The sequence below is a fragment of the Danio rerio genome, chromosome 24 (assembly GCF_052040795.2).
Source record: "Danio rerio strain M-AB ecotype USA chromosome 24, GRCz13ab, whole genome shotgun sequence".
NCBI lineage: Eukaryota > Metazoa > Chordata > Actinopteri > Cypriniformes > Danionidae > Danio > Danio rerio.
In genome coordinates, this window is record NC_141044.1 from 43,985,001 (window position 1) to 44,011,206 (window position 26,206).

At 37.2% G+C, this 26,206-nt stretch overlaps 1 protein-coding gene across 6 annotated transcripts in view; it reads left to right on the plus strand.

Annotated features, from left to right (window-relative positions):
• Positions 1 to 26,206, plus strand: part of scn5lab (sodium channel, voltage gated, type V-like, alpha b) — a 251,401-nt gene that overhangs the window by 157,575 nt on the left and 67,620 nt on the right.

Below are 26,206 nucleotides of genomic sequence, written 5' to 3' on the forward strand. Positions count from 1 at the left end.
ATTGGCGAATGTCTTAGTACGGTTTGAGGTTTTGGTTTATTGTCATTGTCTTAATGCACCTGCACATTTTAAAGCAAGCTTTGCTGAAGCTCTTAGTAAGTTCTTGTGGAGCTTGTTTATTTTCGTTGCTTTAATGGATTTTAATGCACGTGCACACTTTAAAGAAAGCATTGCTGACTGTCTTAAGTTCTTGTTTATTGTCATTGACTTAATGCTGTGGTTTAAGGCACATGATCATTTTAAAGAAAGCATTGCAGAATGTCTTTGTAAGTTCCTTTTGGCATGGGCGGCACAGCTAATGTACTACTTAATACATCGTTCTACCTTTTTATTCTGTCTAAACCGCTGAAAGATCAACATGGAAGCTGCTAAATCAAATGGAGAATCAACTAGTATGAGGGAAAGGGTGTGCATTTTGACCTTTCAACTGTATTTAATAGATGTTAAACACACATATAAACAGTATTAATGAAGATAGTTGCTTAATTTTTCACCTGCTTGATTGGAAATTGCAAGAACAAACATAAAATCCTGCCTAATTTTGGCCACAAATACGCTTAGCTCCTCAGACGATTAGTTCTTTTCCTTCATATGCCTGGTTTGTTATGATTTTTTGGACATCTATAGTACTCTAAATGTTTTTTTTCTTATCTGACCGATTAGTACAGCTGGAAATATGACAATAATTGATCATTTTCAGCAACAATAATCAACTAAATATAGGAGTTCAGTTCCGTGGCTTTGTTTACGTTCTGCTCTCCAACATGACCCGCTGATTGTCATTGCATTGGAAATGTATGGAGATAATAACAGGACAAAACTATTTGTATTGTGCAAATCTGAATTATTGATAGGTGTTATTTAATAAAACTGAACATTGTGTCATTTAAAATAGTTTTGAGTTAGATTTCCTTTTTTTACTTGAATAAATATTTATTATAATTTAGTACAATAATCGGCGATCATCCTTCAGTTTCCCATAGGATGCCCAACTTCCTTCTGTGCAATCTGAATATTTGCATGATGAATTAAAGTTTAAATTTGATCTGAATTTCTTCCTCATCTTAATCTTGAAACTGTATTGTTATAAACTGGAAATCTGCAGTCTAGGACTTAAGAAGAAGAAGAACAACAACAAAGAAGTCTGCAGTTTGAAAATAAAAAAAGCTGTTTAATATTCAAGTTAAAAAATTAAAAACTCTTTTGAAAAGTTTTTGAATTCATTTTTATTGATTAAAATATTTTAATATAGATAGTTAAAAATTTGAAATATTATTGGCAATAATTTAAATACACACCATTCAACACCAAGTACACTTTAAAAAATCCCTAAATTAATGAGTAGTTTTTCTTTTGTTAATGCTTTTGAATTGCATTATGGGATGTTGATCTTTCCTATTATTATTTTTTACCATGAAAAGTTTGAAAAAGTTATGTTTAATGACATTTTTAATAGTTTAAAGTGTTATTTAGGGTATTTGCAGAGATTTGCAGAAGGACTTTTAATTTTGCAGTAATCTGGGTCAAGGCCTTTTAGTAAACTGTATGCAGTTACAAAATCAGCGCATTTAACATCTGTTTTATTTAAAAATCAATGATCTTCACAGCCTGATTGATATAAGATATTAAGTGGGTCTCGGATTGTACAAAAACCACTGCCTTAAATTCAATTTTCCCACACCATGTCTCTAAAATATGAACATTTATTTTACTCTAGTATTTTCAATGGTGTTTCAGTTCTAGCCTGCTGATCCTGACAGGTGCATGCATGTGAACGGCTTTATCTTGTTTTCCGCTTGAGCGAAATGAATGCTTGAGTCTATTTAACTGATTGTATTTTAATTACATCAATGCTGTAAAAGCAACGTTTTAAATAGAAAAAGTCACATTACCGCCTACTGTAGCGAAGTACGAGAAATGATTTCTCTCTAATAATTTACTTGAGTAAAAGTGAAAGTGCAAATATTTAAACGTACTCAAAAAGTACACGTTACCCGACTATTTTGCTCAAGTAAATGTAATGAAGTAAATGTAACTTGCTACGACCCACCTCTGATGGTGTCCTTGACCTTTCAGAGGAATTTGTGGGTCCGAGAGAGATCTCAGGTCTGGTGGGAGCAAATTGTGGCGACTGATCACTTTCCTTCTGTTTCCTCAGTCGTTCTTGTTGTTGTTGTTTACCACATCAGCGACTCCACACACACTCTTCCTTCTACGTCATTAAACCATGGAGAAGTACCACACTGTCGCAAGTTTAGTGACGTTTTGTGTGTGTTTACACAGTCATAGAACAGATCCGATCTGTGTCGCATATCAGCAAAAAGTCTGAATTGGGTCACATTTAACTGGCAGTGTAAACGGGGCATTTGTTAAACTGTAGCGTTGAATGTTCAGCATCAAAAGTTGACAAAGCAGTAATAAAAAAAGTCCCATAATGCAATTCATAACCATAAATAAACATGACATACGGAACCTGTAAATGAACAGATGTTTTTTTACAGTGTAGTTTTGTCATATTATTAGCTCCATAGAAAGGTATGCTCTGAATGCTCATAAAGCATAATAGCAGAAATATTATTGCCGAGGGTCAGATTTACACCCTCTCTGATTTTGATTCTGATGATCAACTCTGTTTGAACCTCTGATTAAAATGATGCAAATAATAAATACACACTGATCAAGTAATTAAAATAATTTCTTTTGATTTGAGTGCATACAAAAATAATTAATGGCTCGTTGGTTTCATTTGATAGACCTGTGATGTCTTTATTATTTTGCGGATGGTTTTTAATCAAAGTCTTCGTGTGCAGTAATTGGCCCTGGAGCTCCAGGGGTGAATTGTTTTGTCGAGAGGCTCATGGGTAACTGATCTCAACAACTCGCTGGTACTGAGAAAACCCAAATGTGAGATTGAAATAATAATGATTGTGCCTCCGTCACAGATGCTCAAGTGTGTGATGTTAGCACCTCCAGTGGCACATAATGGAATTGCAAAAATATTGATTGTTTCTACATTGGTTTTTTTATTGTTTTTGAAAGAAATGTGGATCAGTTGTGTTGCATTTATATATATATATATATATATATATATATATATATATATATATATATATATATAGGGATGCAAAAACACAGTTAGCCCACGGTTCAATACCTACCTCGGTTTTTTTTAACACGGTTTTCGTTTCGGTTCAGTTCTCATGGCCTGACACGTGTTTTTTTTTTTTTTATCGTATAGGCAATGGGAACAGTAAGAGGTTACAGAGAAAAGAAAAAAAAAACGATTTATTGCAATACTCATTTAGTTTTACTTAAAAGCCAAGAAAAGTACAGTAGTTCCTAGTGTATTGTATAAAAAATGAACACTGAAATCTCACAGCTGCTGGTTGCCCATGTACAAACTGGGGAACACATACAATCCTACACTTTGAAAATAAACACACATGTGAAGTTAATGAAGATAAATTGGCCATTTCAAATCAACATATTTGTACTTCAGTAAACATAAATAAACCATCTTCATTATCTCTGTGCTGAAAAAAAACGAGACTGTAGTCTGTAACGCGGATCGAGTGCTTTAATAAGATGACAAAACCCCACATCTCCAATCACCGAACACGGCTGCAAATCTATAGCAGTAAACAGCCGCACTGCCTTTGTTATTTTATGTGTCTCTCGGAGCCAGTTGGGTTTGTTTGCTGGAAAGATTCAGCAAGGGATTGTTGCTGTTTGGAGGACTGTATTACCTTCTCTGCTGTTCTGCCGTCAGACAGTGATATTGCACAGATTTGAAAGACGCCGGCGCTTCCTCGAACTGTTGCCTCATATCGCCGGCGCTTTCTCGTACTGTTGCCTCACTTCACCGCCGCTCGCCATTTTAAAGTTGGGAATGATGGTCAAGCGCCCCCTAACTTTAGAGCATAGTGATTGGATATTTACTCGCGGGGAGGAGTTTCCTCATCTCAGCTCATGGACTTACAGGCACACACAGTCAATTCGGGGAGATATAAAATGCACGTAAATTATTTAAACGCAAAACCGAGAAAACCGAAATTTACAAGCGCATATTGAACCGTGGAGATCGTACTGAATGGTTCAATATTTTATATATATATATATATATATATATATATATATATATATATATATATATATATATATATATATATATGTATGTATAAATAGATGTTTCCATCTTTAGCTGATCTCAATAACTGATCTCTGTATCTTTAATAACTGATCTGGATGTGAGATTGAAATGATAGAGTTTGTGTTTCCATCACAGATGATGAAGTGTGATGTTAGTGCCACTAGTGGCACATAATGTAATTGCATTAATAATGATTGTGTCCGAAATGGTTTCCAGCATTTAAAAAAGTCAAAATAAAGGATTTAAGCTTATAATAGAAGTGCATAAATAAAGATTATTTTCACAGTTTTTTTTTTTTTTTTAAGAATTTCGGATCATTAATGTTGAGAAAAAATAGTGATATTAGCGCCTCTAGTGCCATCAAATGGAACTGCAAAAAATAATGATTGTGTTCAAAATGTTTTCAGGGGTTTAAACGTTTTTGTTTTCAGTGTTTTTAGATTGTTTCTATGCACAAGAGATTACCTATTCTCACTATTGGTGCATTTAATTAATCCCACCAAAATACGGGTTCAATTTCAGGTTCTTCTAGAAAAAGTCTTTTAATTTGGCTGTAATAAAAGCAGTTTTATTTTTTAAATGAACAATTTTTAAAGTCAGGATTAATATCCCAATTAAGTCATTTCTGACTGTCTACAGAACAAACCACTGTTATTTAAATACTTGCCTAATTAACCTAATTAAGCCTTTAAATGTCACTTTAAGCTGAATATCCAGTATTATGTACTATTAATCCAGTATTAGAAATTAGCGGTTAAAATGATGAGTTGAATAAAATCTCTCTGTTAAACAGCATTTGGGAAATACTTGATAAATAATTAACATTTTACAAGAGGTTGAATAATATTCCCTTCAGCAGGGCTTTTCCACTGTGGTATTATAAAGAATCATCTGTGATATTTCAGACACGCTGGAGTGCCGCCACATGATCTTTCCTGCATGATTTCATTTGCATACGGCAGATAAAGGTCAGATAGTTTTACCTTTGTTACACCATCTGTATTTTTAGATGGTCACTTAGAGACCGTGTGGAAGAATCACAAGGGTCGCATGCTGAGCGGGGCAGAGAGCTGGACATTCACACTCCTACTGCAGGGCTGCTGGATTCTGATTGGCTGATGAGCATTCATTATTGCCAGATAACACACAGATAAAGTAGTTCCGGCAGGTTTTTAGTACATTACAGCTCTGTAATATTATTATTTTTATACTTTAATTATTATTTATAGTTTGTTATTTGTAGTATCTTAATTAGGTCCTTTTGTTTTTTCAGTTTACATTTTAACTTTATCCTCTTTATGTGTAAAATAGTGACTTCTGATTGATTTCTAATGTAGTTTTAGTTGGGAATGACTGTATTGTGGGGTATTAGAGTTTACACAGCAGGTCTGCTGAATGCTGGATTCTGGTTGGCTGATGATTACTCTAAGGTGTTTTGTTATTGTCCGATAAACGCACAGCTAAAGTAGTTCCGGCAGGTTTTGAGCGCATTACTGCTCCATGAAATTATTCCTTACCTAAAAAATTATATTTTTAGTTTGCTATTTATAGTTCTGTATTATTTATTAGCTCTTTTGTGTTATACTTTTCTGTTTACATTTCAATTTTAGTCTCTTTATATGAAAAAAGAGTGATTTCTGATTTATTTCACGTGTGGTTTTAGTTGGGAATGACTATATTGTGGTGTACTAGTGGTTATACTGCAGGTCTGCTGAATGCTGGATTCTGATTGGCTGATCACTGTCAGGTTTCGTTTATTGTCAGAAAAACGCACAGCTAAAGTAGTTCCAGCAGGTTTTTAACGCATTATATCACTCTGCTGAATGATTTGAGTTCTTTCACAGTCAGAAATCCCATCAGAACACAACAGAAGGCTTTGATGAAGATGTGGAATTAACTAGCGCTGCACACAGGAGACACTTGAGGAGACAAAAACCTGACAAATACACTCTTAACACACAACATCTGAGCAGTGGACACCAGAGGAGAAGCACAATAATGACCTCCGGGAAGTTCACTTATTACAAAAATGTTCAAAGTTGCATCTGAATGTCAGAAACTCAGGTGCTTTGTTTGTTTGTTTGTTTGCTTGGCTAAGCTCAGGTTTGAGGCTGAACTCAATATCCTTGTGTATTTCAGGTTCTGAGGGTCTAAACTTAGTGTTCTTCCTACCTAGGCAGTATTTTAAGGCATCATAGGTTCTTTGACGAAGCCTGGAATAAGCGACAGTATTTTTTTTCCTCCGACTTTTGGCAGCAGCATCACAATCCCAGAATGCATCTGATGATTAAAGAAATGCAGATTATATCTTTCGTACGTCATGTTAGTTCATTCATATAATTAATTTTTTTAAATGTAATTAAAAAAATCTCTAATATTTTGTCATTTTATGAATTTTCAGAGAAGTTTTTAATTGTGATAAATTATAATTTCATAACTTTTTTTTTGTTGGTGATTTTAAATGAACTGGTTCTGATTTTAATTGACTGTATTTGGACTGTAATGTTTAGGATTGACAATTATCATATGCATTTGTTTACATGGCAAAAAATGTCCTTTTCACTAGAGATGTGAACCTATACTGGTCTCACGGTTCGGTTCGGTTACGATTATCATGCCTTCGATTCGGTTCAATTCGATATCTCGGTGCATCACGGTGCATTGACAATGCTTTCCAATACAGTGTTATATTTTGGGGGGAGGCTATAACAAGCTGTCTGTATAAACACACAGTACCACACTGTCTCTCATTCAAACACATACACAAACATAGACAGCACCAAAGAAACAAACAAACACACACACGCACGCACGCACGCACGCACACACACACTTAAGCCCTCGCAACAGGGAGAGCTCGCGCTGAGCGGAGCAGATAAACGAAAAAAACTTTTTTAAAAAATGCATTTTTCCGACGTTCCCTTGCTGAGAGCTCCTCTCAGCGCCAGCTCTCCCGGCTGAACACATATTGCGAGGGCTTAAACGGAGCAGTGCTCGTAATGTCAAGCGAAAAAAAAGAAAGACAGCTGTGAAACATAACCAGCTTTGTCTTTTTGTAGGAAACACACTTTAGATCTTTCTAGGGTAAGAGGTTTTTTAGTTATTGCCATCTATAACTGAATGTGTCAAGAATATCGAAAACAAAACCAACTGAACCGCGCTCATTTCTGGTGCCCCCCTGGATATACAGCGCCCTTAGCATTTGCCTATGGTGCCTATGCCACGGGCCGGCCCTGAGTGTTGTAAATACCCGCGCTCACCTCCGTCACGACAGAGCGCATAGGAGATAAATGACGTCAGTACATAATAACCGGTTATGATTATTACTGAACCGATACCGAATTGTCCGCATCTGCATCGCGGTGCACCGAAGAAACAATTAATTTTGACGCCCCTACTTTTCACATAGAAGCTCCATACTGACTCTCAAGACAGATACTGATTAGATCAGGGCCTGGTGTGTGGACTTTGAGGGTTTTACCATGTGGTCACATGTTGATTGGTCAGTTCGTGTGTCTCAGTATTTGAGCTTTGGTCACATGGTCAAGAAAGAGACAAAATAGGTGGTAAACTTTGCTCTGCTCCTCTCCTGCTCTGGAGTTTATCTTCTCTGACTCTACGGCTATCAGGGTCTCTTTGAGGCCTACTTGATCTCTTTGCCTCTCTCTCTCTCTCTCTCTCTCTCTCTCTCTCTCTCTCTCTCTCTCTCTCTCTCTCACTCTCTCTCTCTCTCTCTCTCTCTCTCTCTCTCTCTCTCTGAGGTAACTTTATTTTACATTTATCCTGGGCACAATTATTATTTGTTCTTATCATTTCATGTTTTATCCTTTATTCAGTTATTTGTAACTAATTTAGTTGCAACCATGGAGAATTATTGTCATTAAATCATCTTCAAGTATTTGTAATTTACTTTTGATTAAACATCAACACTTAATTGCTCCATATTGTAATACAACACAATCACACAATAGCAGCGCTCTCGCACATTTTAAGCTATTACTGCTGCCCTTATTTACGCTTTTGGTATAAGATTGCAGAGGAATAGTTTGACTAGAAATGTACAGATTTTTACTATCATACTGATCATTTTTAGTCATTCTGCAAAACTACAGTTGGAACTGCTGTGGTCAAAACATTCCTTATAATTATATCTTACATTAAGGAGAAAGAGATTTTGATTCATTATAATTCTGAGAGGAAATGTTTTTTATTCATGATATTTAAGCACTTTTGTTGTTGTTGTTGTTGTTGTGCTAGTCAACAGTGGTTTTAATAGTGCTACATTTAATTGAATAATTTATAATCATTTATCATCATTTCCAGTGCTTTTAATGGATTGATGCATATTTCAATGCATCAGGAGGGTAATGCATTACAGTAATGAGAATTGCATTCATTTATTTATTTATTTATTTATTTATTTATTTATTTATTTATTTATTTATTTATTTATTTTGTATTTCTTGTTTGTTTATTGACATTGTTTTTGTCTTATTTATGCAATATATATACAATAATATAAAGTATTACTTTTACAGATATAGCAAAAATATTATTGCAATATATGACACATTTATACACATTTTGCAATGCTTGTTTTATTTCTTTACCACTTTTAAAGCCATTGTCAATACTTGCCAATATTTATTATTATTATTATTATTATTTTATATTTAATTATTTTTCTTATAAGATATTTATTTATAATCACATTTTATGAAACTTTGAAGATTTGCAATAATAATAGTTTGCATTTTGTGATTGGCATTATTCTGCAATTCATTCTGCTTTGAAATCATCAGCAGTGTAATGTAGATTTACAGAGACTATCATGCAATTTTAAATGTTGATTTGCGAGTGTGTGTGTCTATGTGTGTGTGTGTGTTTTGATGCTGATGTGAGTGTGAGGAGCAGGTGGACTCTCAGTTGTAGGTCATTGGGCTTCAGTTTGCAGGTGAGACTCAGACCTGAGATCTCCATTAGCAGCTGCTGCTTTTGGACTAATTGTGCAGATGTCAGGGTTTATTCACTTTACTTTCTTTCTGTGCATGTGTGTGTGTCCGTGTGTGTGTGTGTGTGTGCGTGTGTGTGTGTGTGCGTGTGTGTGTGTGTGTGTGTGTGTGTGTGTTTGTGTGTGTGTGTGTGTGTGTGTGTGTGTTTGTGTGTGTGTGTTTGTGTGTGTGTGTGTGTATGTGTGTGCGCACATTCTTGCTTAGAGAAATTCAGATTTATTTTTAACAAAGAATTCTTTTATTTTTTTTTACCATTTTTGCTTCTCTTATTTAAGAGTTTTTGTCTTGTTTCTAGTTTCTAGTCCGAATCTCAAAACATTTCGAATCAAGAAGCATTTCATAGACGAGTACAAAATATTGTCAAGTTTTCAGAAATTTTTATGCAGTATAATTCTTCCTTTCCTTCATTTTCCTTCGGCTTAGTTCCTTTTTTTTTATCAGGGGTCGCCACATAAAATGAACTGGCAACTATTCCAGCATATGTTTTACACAGCGGATATCCTTCCAGCTGCAACCCAGCACTGGAAAACACTCATACACACTTACACTTATTCACTACAGCCGATTTAGTACATCAGTTCCCCTAACTCCACACAGAAACACCAACTGACCCAGCCGGGATTCAAACCAGCAACCTTCTTGCTGTGAGGCCACAGTGAAAACCCCTGAGACACTGTGCTGCCCCATTTCTTGAATTAATTTATTATTATTTTATAAATGTTTATTTGTTTTAATCATTTTTTCTTTACTGGTATGTTTTATATTTTAGTACTTTTTAAGCACTGAATTATTACTTGGATATTTCTTAAATTATTATTTTATTATTAGTTGTTTTTTTTGTTTGTTTTTTCTTTTATTTGTACATGTGGTGTACATGTGAAAATTCTATAATTTGATGAATTTCTGATTCAGTATTTTTTCAGTTTGTTATTGTTTGAGTTAAAATTAATAAAATAATAATTAAATTAGTTGCGTATTTACTTTTAGTTTTGTGTATATATTTTTAATTGCTATTTTAATAGTATAAATAGTTCTATTTTATTTATTTTATTTTTGTTTAATTTTTTTTCGATTGTGTTTAATTACATTTTTATTATTTTTATTTTATTATTATTATTTCTTTTATTCATTTTATTAATTTTTTGTTGTATTATTTTATTTTATTTAATTTATATTTTTATTATTTATTTTATTTTTTATTTTATTTTAATTTATTTTAATTTATTTTTATTTTATTTTATCTAATTCATTTATTTTTTTTTTTTATTTTATTTTTTTTTATATTTTTATTTTTAAAAGTATTTTTATTTAATTTTATTTAATTAATTTTTTTAAACTTTTTATTTTTTTTTTTATTTTATTTATTTTATAGTTGATCACGAGAGTTAGTCACGTACACACATTTTGTCCAGGTTAGTGAACACACTTGTGTGTGTGTGTGTGTGTGTGTGTGTGGCCTCAGTCATGGCTGCAAATGGAAGTCGATGCAGTGGCTGGATGCACCTGTGTGTGTGTGTGTAATCAGAATTATTGAAAGCGTGGAGGAACCGGAGCTCAGACTGATGGTATCAGACCTGCAGCCGTGATGACAAACCTGTGATGACAAAACTTGTGTGGGTGTTTGTGTTTTTGCATGTGTGTGCACGTGTGTGTCTTATGTATGTGGTGTGTGCACGTGTGTGTGTGCTAGTGTCTTTGTGTATGTGTGCACGTACACTTATGTGTGCGATTATGTCTTTGTGTGTGTGTGTGTGTGTGTGTGTGTGTGTGTTTTTGCGTGTGTGTTCGCATGTACACTTTTGTCTTAATGTATGTGGTGTGTGCACATGTACGTGCCTGTGTGTGTGCATGTGTGTGTCTTTGTGTATGCGCGTGTGTGCTGGTATCCCCCACACTATTGAGTCCACATTGCTGAGTGACTGTGTTGATCTTCAGGTCATGCTTATACCTGCTCTCTAGTAGAAGAACAGCTTATAGAGAAGCTCATCCTGCTTCTAAACCCCAGTGTGTCTGAGTGTGTGGTGGAGGTCGAGCTTTTAGCTGTCCGTTTGGAAGCATCCCATAATTACTGATGGAAGCCGTACATTACATTTGCATTTCTATGTAAATAAATGGAGGTTTAATTCAGAGAGACGTCATGTTTAACTCAAGTGTTTACAGAAGCAGCTCCTGAACGCTTTGCTAAGGGTTTCTCGGTGGTTACAAGGTTCCTATGGGGTGGTTAAGTCAAGTTGTGTGGTTTCCAATTAATTTTGAGTGGTTTATAAGTGGTTACTAGGTTCATAGGGGATTCCTTGGCAGTTTGTATGTAGTTAATAGCTTTCTATGGGGTGTTCGAGGTGATGTGGGTGGTTAATAAGGAACCATGAGTGTTTTCAATGTGGTTACTAGGTTTCTAGGGTGTTGTTAACATGTTTTGTCATTCCAAAGAAATGTTCTTGTTTTCTAGATTGTTTTCGAAGTGGTTCGTACAGTAGATTGCTTGTTTTTTAGGTGGTCACTGGGTTGCTAGTGGCTTGGTACACTGAAAAAAGAGTTGCATGCAGAACTTTTGCAAACAATTCATTTGTGTTGAATTTAAACAAACAAATTAAGTTTAATAATGTTCAACTTCATTTGTTTGTTTTAATTCAACACAAATAAATTTTTTACAACCACTTAACGTGAAAAAAAATGAGTAAGTCCAAGTAATCATCTGTGAATAATTTTTTCAGTGTAAGGAGCGTTGTGTTATTCCAAATGAATTTTAGTGGTTTTTAAGGGTGCTTTCACGCCACACTGTTCAAGTGACTCAATTCATCATCATCACCAGTGTTGGGGAGTAACTAGTAGTTAGTAACAACTAGTAATTTAATTACAAAATAAAAGTAACAGTAATTTGTGACGGTTACTAAGAAAAAATGTGTAATTAAATTACAGTTACTTCTGAAAATGTTAAAGATTACAAATAGGTTTACATCTAAATATGTTGAATAGTATTAATCTGTTGCTTTGGCTGTGTTTGATATGCATGATGCCTTCTGCTGAGGCCATTTATTAAAGCGCTGCTGTTCATGTCTACTGGTTACATTAATCCTCTCTTGCTGCTGAAAGCATTAAGTGTGCGAGCTTGAGTGATTTACATGTTAAGTCAATGCAAACGCGCGAATAGACATCCTACGGCACGAAACGTGCGAATGGTGAGGCGCGAATGACGCGAATTGCGTAAATGGTGCGGTGCAAATGACGCGTTACGCGTGAATGGCACGGCGCGAATTGAACGTTTTATGAAAGTTCACATTCAAAAGTGTGAACTTCAGCAGACATTCGCCCCGCGTTAACCAATCAGGAGCTTGCTCTTGTGGGGGCGTGATTGTGACGTACACCTGTTGATGGTGTCCCGGGGGAAATCCTATAGCAGACACCGACAAAAAGTTCATCAAACTGGGCTGGGGTCAGTCAGAAGCACCGCTGAAAGCCTCCATCATCCAGGTTCAGTTTCTGGAGGAGTTTATGAGCTCACAGAGCTGGATGCACCTCTGAAAAAATCTAGTGGACTCAGACACGACCCTAAACGTATCGACGCTGTTTTCAGCCTTCATAAAGCACATAAACAGTTATTTTCTCAATAAAATCCATATTAGCCATTTAGCTATGAAGCTAGAGTCACCGGGCAGACAGAAGCCCTGCCTATCACGCGAATCCACGTCTGTTCTGAAGTGAATTTGATGCGCGAATGAAGCAAGTAAACTCAAATGTTCACGCGGCTATTTACGTGCAAATATCGCGATTTATCCGCACGTTCCGCGCCTGGTGTGAACACAATATTACGCTACTACAACCAGTCTGAGAGCTGCAAGTGTAACCCCGCCGGTCCTACGCCACCCAACCCACTCTGAGCTGGTACCGAACCAGCGACCTTCCGCATGGGACTCGGTTACTCTAACAAGGGGGCTAAAGACCATGGCCTCTAGCGTCTGTCACTAGAGCACCTTTGGAGGTCAGAGGAGTGAGATTTACCTGCACAGCACCTACTGGCTGGCCTCCGTTACACAAGTAGTGGCGCTACTAGCTTAACTACATTTCTAGTAGTAATGTTTATTATTACTAATTAGTAATGTAACAGTAGCATCGCCACTTTCTAAATCAAAAATGTTTTCAGTAGCGATTCTAGCGAAGCTATTTTATTAGTGAAGTAGCGCAGTAGTGTCAACACAAGCTACATTTACTGATCGCGGATCAATAACTGACTGCACCGACATTTACAGAGCTGTGAGGCCGGTGTCTAGCTGATGAAAGTAAATCCAGATGACGTGAGAATGATGATTTCTTCCTGTTTTTCGGTGGTCGGCAACAAACCTTTTGGTCTGTTACTGCCACCTCTCACTCTGATCGTGACGTCACCAACCAATTAGGCTAACACAAGAACTTGCTTGGTGGAAACCTAACTAAGGAAGAGGAGGTCTATATACTTTACTGTAGTAAAGGCTAAAGTATACTATTTTATTTTATTTTATTTTATTTGTTTTTTGGCAGGGACAGTGTACATTAATTAGCATTTCTGCAAATGCACCAGAATTAGCCAGAGGGTTATTTTTCATCTGTTGTCCCTGAACAACCAAAAAAAAAAACGCAATACAAGATTTATACAATCAATCAAACACTGTTAAAAAGCACTAAAATATACATAGTTATGTAGGTGTTAATAAAAAATTTATATATACAAATTAAACTAAAACACCAACATTTTGTGATCGAGATAAATATAGTTGAAACACATGTAAACAACAGATCATTAAGATGGTAGGCACAAATGGAAACATGCTAGGTTCATTCTAATAGGAATGATGACACGTTTGATTCTCTATAAACCACATTTTTAAATGTTTTTTGAACATATTAAAGGAGGTTAAATATCTGATGCTGCCAGCGACAGAACTCCACTCCTGGAAGTGAACCGGCACCCTGACCAAATGCACTTTTCTAGAGTGGGACAATACAGTCTCCTCGTGCTGCTCTGTGTGTGGTGTTCCTGATGTTTACAAACTGACGTAAAAGTGGTTATGACAGACCATCAATGATTTTAAACATCAGACAAATGTTTGAACACTTAATGACATTTTCCCAGATTAACAATTTATGTTTTTGTAAAATGTTACAATGATGATATGGTAATTGCTATTAGTTCATGATAGTTACTGGTGACACTACATTATGTAGTGTAATTTATTAACGAAGAGTTGTAAATATATACAATATAATGCTCATTCATAAATATTTCCCTTTGCTGTAAATGACAATAGTATTTTATATGTGCAACACCTGCTTTTATTGGATGTTTTATTTTTGCTGTTATGTTAAGTTTATTCATAAACTAATTTCGAGAGGATCACGTGCTTATGATTTATCACGGCCAGTCTCGCATTTGCTAATCACTAATCTTCCAATCATATGAGCCCTAAGCTACTATAAATAGCCTCAGTTTTCAGTTCACTTTATCTTCGTTTGGAAGAAACCCCCCTCCTCCCCTATTCTCCTCCTTTACCTGTGATTGGGTGGCACGGCGGTCCAGTGGTTAGCACTGCGAGCCACACAGCAAGAATACTGCCGGCCCTAGTTCCATAGGACCGGTGGGTGTTTCTGTGAGGAGTTTGTATGTCCTCCCCATGTCCGCGTGGGTTTTCCCCGGGTTCTCCGGTTTCCTCCCACCATCCAAAGACATTCAACATACATAACAACCAAGCTTGTCTAATCCCTTACGTCCCCTTAGCTAGAGCAGCAGGGGAGTTCTGAGATCCACCGAGCTCGGGCTCCCTTCTTGCTCTGCCAACGGGAGGAAGCCCCGGGCTCGAGGAGCCCTTGAGCTCGGGGCCCTCTCCCGGGACAGCATGCCAAATAAGCTTTGTAAATCATCAGCTAAGTGTGAACTCTTGAAATACTCGTTTATTTCTGTTTAGTACAGCACATTCATTCATTCATTTTCTTGTCGGCTTAGTCCCTTTTATTAATCTGGTGTTGCCACAGCGGAATGAACCGCCAACTTATCCAGCATGTTTTTACGCAGTGGATGCCCTTCCAGCCGCAACCCATCCCTGGGAAACATCCACACACACATTCACACACACACTCATACACTACGGACAATTAAGCCTACTCAATTCACCTGCACCGCATGTCTTTGGACTGTGGGGGAAACCAGAGCACCCGGAGGAAACCCACGCGAAGGCAGGGAGAACATGCAAACTCCACACAGAAACGCCAACTGAGCAGAGCCGAGGTTCGAACCAGCGACCTTCTTGCTGTGAGGCGACAGCACTGTACTGCGCCACTGCGTCGCTAGTACAGCATATTATTTACAGTAAATAACTGAACTATTATGCCTCATGTTTCATTGAGAGTTTTATTGGTCACTCAGATGTGATTGACTTGGATTTAAGTTGCTTCGATTTAAAAATGAAAATTGCCAAAATAGCTTGGATGCATTTTTTCTTGCAAATGCCAGAAAAATCAGCTGCACACCTAACAAACATTCAGATTTTGTAACAGCAGTACACAATTTTTTGTTATAAGGTTTGGTTTTAAGGTGGCTGTACTTTTAAAACGTATCCAACAAATTCTTTATGCAGCGGATGCCCTTCCAGCTGCAACCCAATACTGGGAAACACCCATACACACTCATACACTAGGGCTAATTAAGTTAATCAGTTCCCCTATAGCGCATGTGTTTGGACCATGGCGGAAACCGGAGCACCCAGAGGAAACCCACGCCAACACAGGGAGAACATGCAAACTCCACACAGAAACATCAACTGACCCAGCCGAGACTCAAACCAGTGATCTTCTTGCCGTGACGCCTCCTGGATGCTTGTGTAGACAATTACATTATATGTCTCCGCATTCAGAACTTTTGAACATTCATTTAAAACATCAAGCTTTGAATACTTCATGAACTACCATCACCTTTGAGTAATGAGTTGATGAGTGAAACCAACCCCTCAGTGCTTTCCATTGTAGCTCCGTAGCATGTGAAGTGTGTTTGTTTCTGTTGTTCTGCACTGTGAGCCACGTGGAGCACTTTTGACTGACGGACACATTTGCCACCTGTTGTTTAGTCACAGGTAGTGTATGATAAAGGCTGTCGGCTGTCTGAGGTAATGCTGTATTTATAGCAGTGGTCTGTGTGGGTGTTTTTGAGGCATGCTGCAACTCACATTCCTGCAGATGCGGGTCATGCATCCTCGACATTACATGGAAACACATGCGTGACCAGTTTCTTCTCTCTCTGTCTCCTGCGTTCATGCAGACGAGTGTATTTTCAGCGCGGATAAGTAGGCAGGTGTATGCGAGAAAAATCCAGCTAATAATCCTCGCTTAGATGCGCCACCTTTCCAGTTAATTAAGCGTAGCGCAGGTGGGTGGATGGCAACCGTGTCCTGCGGGAATGAGGACATGCGGCTTAGGTTTCATATGGAAGACACGAGGGACAGGCTCCATGACCACAACCACTGATCATCGGGGCGATATTCATGTTTACACTGTCTTTGGTGGAAAAATCTGTGGGAGATTTAGTTTTAAATAATGTTTTCATAAATATTTAGGTAATAATATAAACAATTCTATTACATTTTTTATTTAGTAAGTTGTAATTATTGATCGTTGTTTTTTTAAATAATACTAAATATTATATGAGGCGGCACGGTGGCTCAGTGGTTAGCACTGTCACCTCACAGCAAGAAGGTCGCTGGTTTGAGTCCCAGCTAGGCCAGTTGGTTTTTCTGTGTGGAGTTTGCATGTTCTCCCCATTTTTGTTTGTTTTAGGTGGTTGTTATCAGGTTGCTAAGGTGTTCTCAGTGGTTGTTAGGTGGTTTTATTACATACGATGTTCTTGAAGGTTGCTAGGTGGTTGCCAAAGCCTTTTGTCTGGTTGCTATGATGTTGCTAAGATTATTTGGGGTTTGAATTTAGGTGTTATTAGGGTTACTGTTGTTAAGGTGTTTTTTGTGGTTACTAAAGTGTTCTTGAAGTTTTTAGGTGGTTGCTAGGGTTGTTAGGAGGTTGCTATGGTGTTCTCAATGGTTGTCAGATTGTTTTATTTTATAATAGACTCATGAAGGTTGCTAGGTGGTTGGCAGAGCCTTTTGTGTGGTTGCTAGGAGGTTGTAAGTGATAATTGTGGTTGGGGATTAGGTGTTATTTGTGGATGCTGTTGTTTAGGTGTTTTCTGTGGTTGCTAGGAGGTTGCTAAGTGATAATTGTGGTTGGGGATTAGGTGTTATTAGGGTTACTGTTGTTAAGGTTTTGTGGTTACTAAAGTGTTCTTGAAGTTTTTAGGTGGTTGCTAGGGTTGTTAGGAGGTTGCTATGGTGTTCTCACTGGTTTTCAGATTGTTTTACTGTATAATGGACTCATGAAGGTTGCTAGGTGGTTGGCAGAGCCTTTTGTGTGGTTGCTAGGAGGTTGCTAAGTGATAATTGTATTTGGGGATTAGGTGTTATTTGTGGATGCTGTTGTTTAGGTGTTTTCTGTGGTTGCTAGGGGGTTGCTAAAGTGTTCTGTAATTTTTAGGTTGTTGCTAGGGTATTGAAGGAAGTTTTTAGGAGGTTGCTATGGTGTCACTGGTTGTCAGATGCTTTTATTTTATAAGGTGTTCTTGAAGGTTGCTAGGTGGTTGGCAGAGCCTTTTGTGTGGTTGCTAGGAGGTTGCTAATTGATTATTGTGGTTAGAGAGTAGATGTTGTTTGTGATTGCTGTTGTTTAGGTGTTTTCTGTGGTTGCTAGGGGGTTGTTAAAGTGTTCGGGAATTTGTGTTGTTGCTAGGGTATTTAGGGTGGTTGTTGGATGGATGGATGGATGGATGGATGGATAGATAGATAGATAGATAGATATATAGATAGATATATAGATAGATAGAGCAGCTAAATTCAGTCTAAGATAGATAGATAGATAGATAGATAGATAGATAGATAGATAGATAGATAGATAGATAGATAGATAGATAGATAGATAGATAGATAGATAGATAGATAGAGCAGCTAAATTCAGTCTATAATAGATAGATAGATAGATAGATAGATAGATAGATAGATAGATAGATAGATAGATAGATAGATAGATAGATAGATAGATAGATAGATAGATAGATAGATAGATAGATAGATAGATAGATAGATAGATAGATAGAGCAGCTAAATTCAGTCTATAATAGATAGATAGATAGATAGATAGATAGATAGATAGATAGATAGATAGATAGATAGATAGATAGATAGATAGATAGATAGATAGATAGATAGATAGATAGATAGATAGATAGATAAATTCAGTCTATAATAGATAGATAGATAGATAGATAGATAGATAGATAGATAGATAGATAGATAGATAGATAGATAGATAGATAGATAGATAGATAGATAGATAGATAGATAGATAGATAGATAGAGCAGCTAAATTCAGTCTATAATAGATAGATAGATAGATAGATAGATAGATAGATAGATAGATAGATAGATAGATAGATAGATAGATAGATAGATAGATAGATAGATAGATAGATAGATAGATAGATAGATAGATAGATAGATAGATAGATAGATAAATTCAGTCTATAATAGATAGATAGATAGATAGATAGATAGATAGATAGATAGATAGATAGATAGATAGATAGATAGATAGATAGATAGATAGATAGATAGATAGATAGATAGATAGATAGAGCAGCTAAATTCAGTCTATAATAGATAGATAGATAGATAGATAGATAGATAGATAGATAGATAGATAGATAGATAGATAGATAGATAGATAGATAGATAGATAGATAGATAGATAGATAGAGCAGCTAAATTCAGTCTAAGATAGATAGATAGATAGATAGATAGATAGATAGATAGATAGATAGATAGATAGATAGATAGATAGATAGATAGATAGATAGATAGATAGATAGATAGATAGATAGATAGATAGATAGATAGATAGATAGATAGATAGATAGAGCAGCTAAATTCAGTCTATAATAAAAGAAAAAGTGTAATGTAGTCGTGCAGAAGTGACTGCTCTATTAACACTGTAAGATGATCCATCTCTCCTTTCATCTTCCTCTCTCTCTCTATCCTCTAATCTTGGCTTTATGAAGATCTCCCCTTCAATTAGAAGCACCAATTATTCACATTCATTAGCAGTAAGTCACGAGGGTGCAGGAACCCTGAAGAGCCCCTGAAGATCACGTTTTTCTGCTCGGCCCTCGACCGTCCGCCGGAGCCCATTATATTTCCAGGGCGGAGCCACAAGATTGATGCTCGTTCTGTTTATCTGGAGCTCCATACAGTCTTCATGGCAGTCAGAGCAATAAAACTCTTCAGGCCCACTCGAGACCCCGCTAATGAAATAATGCACTCCAGAAAACATTAAGAGCCCATGAAAGCTAATGACGCTATTGAGCTTCAACACAGGAGGAGCCCATTTATAGCTATGTGCTCGGATAAAATACCAGCACAGCAGATTCTGCCCACTAAATGACATTTTCTGGGGGGTTGCTAAGCCAACATCATTGGTAGAAGTGCTCAGATTTAGGGTTACTGACCTCTAGTTTTACTGTAAGTTGAGTGTGTGTCATTCTGCAAAACGCAGAACGCATTACAAACCACTTTGGAGCCTGCTAACAACCATCCAGAACATCAGAACATTCTGCAAGTAAACACACGGAGCTCCTTATCAACCCCAGAGCATCCACACAGAAAACAACTACCTAGAAACCTCCGGAATACCTTAGCAACCTCATAAAAATCACACTGAATACACTAGAAAACACTTAAAAAACTAGGAATCATAGAGAACACCTAAACAACAGCAACCTCACAATATATCACACAATCTCTAATCACAAACACTGCTTAGCAACCACCCAGAATACTCTAGCAACCTCTGAGAACACTGTATAAAATAAAACCACCTGACAACCACTGAGAACACCATAGCAACCACCATGAATACTCTAGCAACAGCCCAAAAAAATCCAAAACACTTTAGCAACGCCCTAGCAACCACAGAAAACACCTAAACAACAGCATCCACAAATAACACCTAATCCCTACCACAATTATCACTGAGCAACCACAGAAAACACCTAAACAAGAGCATCCTACAATAACACTAGCAGCCTTCAAGAACACCTTATAAAGTAAAAGCAACTGACAACCACTGAGAACACTTTAGCAACCTCCTAACAACCACCTTAGGTCATAGCCTAGCAACAACCCTAAACATTCCAGAACCCTTTAGCAACCACCTAGCAACAACAGAGAACACCTAAACAACAGCAACCCTAAACAACACTCAATCGTTAACCACAATTTCCACTTAGTAACATCCTAGCAACCACAGAAAAGGCTCTGCCAACCACCTTGTTGTGTCCGGTAGTGGAAATATGTTGGATCTTTACTGAAACACGGCACTAGAACGTTTTGAACAAAGCAAACAGGATTTATTATTCTTTAGAGGTTTTACAGCAGCATGATACTGTCTCACACTCTTCTATCTCTGAAAATCACTGCACTGTCATATTACCCGGCAGCGCCCCCTGTATACAATCAATCACAGGCATATGTACAGAACACACACAATTTCAGCTGAACTACAACAACAGTAGCATTCAGCAGTATGAACAAAATAATACACTTTCTCTTTTCTTTCATTAATTCTTATTTTTGGTGAACAAACATCACACACCTAGCAACCTTCAAGAACACCTTATAAAGTAACAGCACCTGACAACCACTAAGAACACCTTGGCATCCTCCTAACAATTCCCTGAACACCCTAGCAACAACCTTAAAAATACAGAAAACTTTAGCAAACCCCTAGCAACCACAGAAAACACCTACACAACAGCATCATCAAATACCACCTAATCCCTAACCACATTTGTCACTTAGCAACCACACAGAAGACTAGGACAACCACCTAGCAACCTTCAAGAACTTCAAGAACAAAATAAAAACCACCTAATAACCAATGAGAACACCTATAGCAACCTCATAACCACCATCCTAAATACCCTAGCAACAACCTAAGCAATTCCAAAACACTTAAGCATCTCCCCAGCAACATTAAATCTATTGTTCTATCCATCCATCCATCCATCTATCCATCCATCATTATATATTTTGGTCTATCCATCGCCCCATCCATTGATCAATCCTTCATTCCATCCATGCATCCTTCCAACCATCCATCCTTTCATCAATCCATCTATCGCTTAATCTATTGTTCTTTCCATCATTTTATCATTTCATCCATCAATCCATCCACGATTTGTTCTATCTATTGTTCTATCCACCCATCTGTCCATCCATCCATCCATCCATCCATCCATTTTTTGTCCATCATCCCATCCATTCATCAATCTTTGGTTCCATCCACCCATTTATCATCTATCATTTCATCTATTGTTCTATCCATCATTCCATCATCCAATCCATTCCTTTGTTCCATCCATCCATCCATCCATCCACCCATCCATCCATATATATGCCATTGTATCTATTGTTCTTTTTATCCATCTATCCATCATTCATCCTTGAGTTAAATATTTCACTTGAAGGCTTTAAAGTTGCTTCAATCAGAGCTCTAATGGTAGCAGATTGTTCAAGAAATGCTTGAGTCACAATTCCATGAATTCAAATAAGCTGTTTATTTCAGGATAATTGCAGGATGAGTCAGCGCAGGTGATTTTGAGTGTGTGTGTGTGTGTGTGTGTGTGTGTGTGTGTGTGTGTGTGTGTGTGTGTGTGTGTGTGTGTGTGTGTGTGTGTGTGTGTGTGTGTGCGCGTGTGTGTGCATGTGTGTGTGTGTGTGTGTGTGTGTGTGTGTGTGTGCTAGTGCGTGCGTGCGCGTGCGTGTGTGTGCATGTGTGTGTGTGTGTGTGTGTGGTCTTTATGCTCAGGTGGGCTCCACCTGCCACCCCAAAACCACAACAAACCAGTCAGTCTAGCTCTGGCCTTTAAAGCACACGCCACACTTAACAGCATACAGAGATAGGCGAGGTTATTGTTTTCTGTCCCTGAGGTGCTGAGAATGTGCTGTTAGCATTTATGGAGTCAGATGAACTCTGCTGTGTTCATTTACTAATCAAATATACAATATAGACAAGTGGAAATTATTAACCCTTATAGTGAAATTTTAATTATTTTGTGTTGTTAAATGGAGATAGATGTGGGGGGTTTTCGACACATTTTTAAACATAAAAGTTTTAATATTCATCTCTAATAACTTATTTATTTTGTCTTTGCCATCTTGGCAGTAAATTATATTTGACTACCTAATTTGCAAGATACTATTATTAAGCTTAAAGTGACATTTAAAGGCTTAACTAGGTTAATTAGGCAGGTCATCACACAATAGTGGTTTGTTCTGTAGACAAAATCTTTAAGGGGATAACATTGACCTTAAAATTGTTTTGTTTAGTTTCTTTTAATTTATTTTAAGTTAAATCTGCTTTTAATACTAAAGGTGTTTGCACACTGAAGTCCAAAATTTTCATATGTTTTTAATTAATTAATAATTAATCAAAAAAAAAAATATATATATATATATATCTGTTCTCCAAAGAAGGCAAGGCAAGTTTATTTATATAGCACATTTCAACACAGGGGCAATTCAAAGTGCTTTACTTAAACAAGGAGTAATTTCTTAAGTTCTTAAGAAGTATATTTCTTAAGTAAATTCCAAAGAAGTAATGGCCCTGTACCGTACAGTAATGGTACTGTACAGTACAGTACGGTTTGGTACGGTACGGGTCACCTTTAACAGGCTTGTGTTTGTAATTGGGAAAGAAAGAAAGAAAGAAAGAAAGAAAGAAAGAAAGAAAGAAAGAAAGAAAGAAAGAAAGAAAGAAAGAAGCCGAAGCAAGAAAGCAAGCAAGAAGCCAAAGGAGAATGAATGAATGAATGAATTAATTAATCAATCAATCAATCAATCAATCAATCAATCAATCAATCAATCAATCAATACTACATAGATTGTCAATTTTGTTTACCTGCTGTAATAAATTTAAACGTGCTCTTTTTTTTTAAATTTACCACATGAATGTAGAAATTACATGAAACATCAGATCCTGAATATTAACCGAAAGTTTTGGAAATGTCCTGGAATTGTAGTATTAAAAATGTGTATGAACCCTGTAAATAGCTTAAACCTTTAGCCTGTAAAGCTCATCAGTCATCAGCGCAGCTCCATTAGTTAAGCAGTGAGGGCTCAGGTGAAGCAGACTCAGCACACATTCAATGTGAAACAGGATCACCATGTCTTTTAGGGCTGCACAATATATCGTTTCAGCATCGATATCGCAATGTGTGCATGTGCAATAATCACATCCCAGGATCTGCAATGTGGAGCCACAGTATTCTCGACCAGGAGCTAATGTTGGCAGGAGGAAAGTGGTTTATGGTTACACTGTGACTCCACAGAGTTACCAAATATGTTATCATTTGCATGGGTGACTGTGTATGCATTTCAAACCAGTTCCTTATCTCATTCATTCATTTTCTTTCATAGTCTCTCATTTATCTGAGGTCTTCACAGCAGAAGGAATCGCCAACTATTCTGGCATATGTTTTACACAGCAGATTATGGAGCTAATTCATTAATTAATTCATTCATTCATTCATTTATTCATTTTCTTGTCAGCTTAGTCCCTTTATTAATCCAGGGTCGCCACAGTGGAATGAACCGCCAACTTATCCAGCATGTTTTTATGCAGCAGCATACCCAATTCACCTGTACCGCTTGTCTTTGGACTGTGGGGGAAACCGGAGCACCCGGAGGAAACCCAAGCGAACGCAGGGAGAACATGCAAACTCCACACAGAAACGTCAACTGAGCCGAGCCGAGGTTCGACCCAGCGACCTTCTTGCTGTGAAGGCGACAGCTCTACCTACTGCGCCACTTCTTCGCCTATTATGGAGCTAATAATATGCCAAAACAATCAGAATTTGAATTGTGTTTATTTGAATGATTAACAATTGTAATTTAATAAAACTGAATATTATATGCTATTAAAAACATGTTTTGAATTTGTACTTCTTAGCTCTAGTCAACCATAGAAATATGGATCTATAGACGTATGGATCACCAGCTTTCTGACAGATAGACAACATCTAGTCAGAATGGGCAAAATCTCGTCCGACAGCCGCACCATCAGCACTGGTGCCCCCCAGGGATGTGTTCTCTCCCCAGTGCTCTTCTCCCTGTACACCAACTACTGCACCACACAAGACCCCTCCATTAAGCTCCTGAAGTTTGCAGATGACACTACTGTTATCAGCCTCATCCGCAACGGTGTGGAGTCTGCATACAGACAGAAGGTGGAGCGGCTGGCGTTATGGTGCAAAAACAACAACCTGGAGCTGAACAGGCTCAAAACAGTGGAGATGATAGTGGACTTTAGGAAAAAATCCCTTGCACTCCCCCCACTCACCATTATGAACAGCACTGTGGCTGCAGTAGAGTAGTTCAGGTTCCTGAGCACCAGCGTCTCTCAGGATCTGAACTGGGACATTCGCATAGACTCTATTGTGAAGAAAGCCCAGCAGAGACTGTACTGCCTTCATCAGCTGAGGACGTTTTCATTTGCCATTTACTGACAGTCGGACAGGCTTCTTAAATTCATCAAACTCCGTCTTATAAAATCCAAATCGAAAGCAGAATAAAAAAGTCTCCTCAAATAAGCCTGCGTATCAGCGCTGCTACATTGAACACATATGATTCCATTCACTCCTTCTGGTTGGTTCTCGATATATATCGGCTTTTGCTGTCAAAGGCAGGTGGCGGTTAGCGGCTTTTGCCAACAAACTGTTATTTGTGAATATTTGTAAAGGCATTCACTCAATGCCAATAACTCCTTTTTGGTGGAAGTGGCGTTTAACAGCTTTTGCATCTAAACTCCACATATATATATATATATATTTAATAATATATAAGTTCAGACTGTTATATCTGCTAAACGTAAGAGCTTATGCGGTTCTCTCGCCATCTTGTGGATAGAAAACGTCAACCTTCTTTGGTCTTCTCTATGGCAGGCTAATGGCCGTCGATGAGCTCTTTCAGAAACTGTAAATATTTTAAAATAGGCACTATTCTTACAAACAAACTGCATAGTTGCAATTTAAACAACTACATTCTCCACTAAAAAAGCCTCAAAAGTACATTTTGTCTAACAGCGGGAATATTTGTCAAACTGTTGTGTCTCTCTGTCTGTTGCTGGCTGTATGTGGGTGGAGTAATACACAAAGGGTAAAGAGGCTGTACGTTTGCTGATATCACTTAAATATTTTAAATATGCAGACAGAACTGGTGTGTGTGTGAGTGTGTGTATATATATATATATATATATATATATATATATATATATATATATATATATATATATATATATATATATATTCATACATACATACATACAACAGTTCTGTCTGGTTCTTGAATCTGATTGGCTGATAGCCGTGAGATATTTAAGTAATATTAGCACCCGTACAGCCTCTTTACCCTTTGTGTATTACTTCACCCACATGCAGCAACATGCAGAGACACTACAGTTTGACAAATATTCCTGCTGTTGGACAACATCATGTGCTTTTAAAGTTTTTTTTTAGTGGAGAATGTAGTTGTTTAGAGAGCAACTATGCAGTTTATTTGTAAAAAAATGGTGCATATTTAAAAATATTAACAATTTTTGAGAGAGCTCATAGACCGCCATTAGTCTGCCATAGTGTAGTAGACCAAAGACAGTTAATGTTTTCTATCCATAAGATGGCGACAGAACTGCATAATAAAATAAGCCCTTACGCTTAGAAGATATACCAGTCTGATTTCTAACTACAGCAGATCATATCATTATTAAACTGTTAAGCACAACTGCCAACACTCCTGTTTTTCCTGGCAGTATCCTGTATTTCAGACCAATCTCCCGCAACCATTCCCGTTTTTTATTTCTTCCGTACAACTCCTGTAATTCCACCCACCCCCCTCTTTGGTATAGTCTGCAGACACCCCCTGGTTGCCAA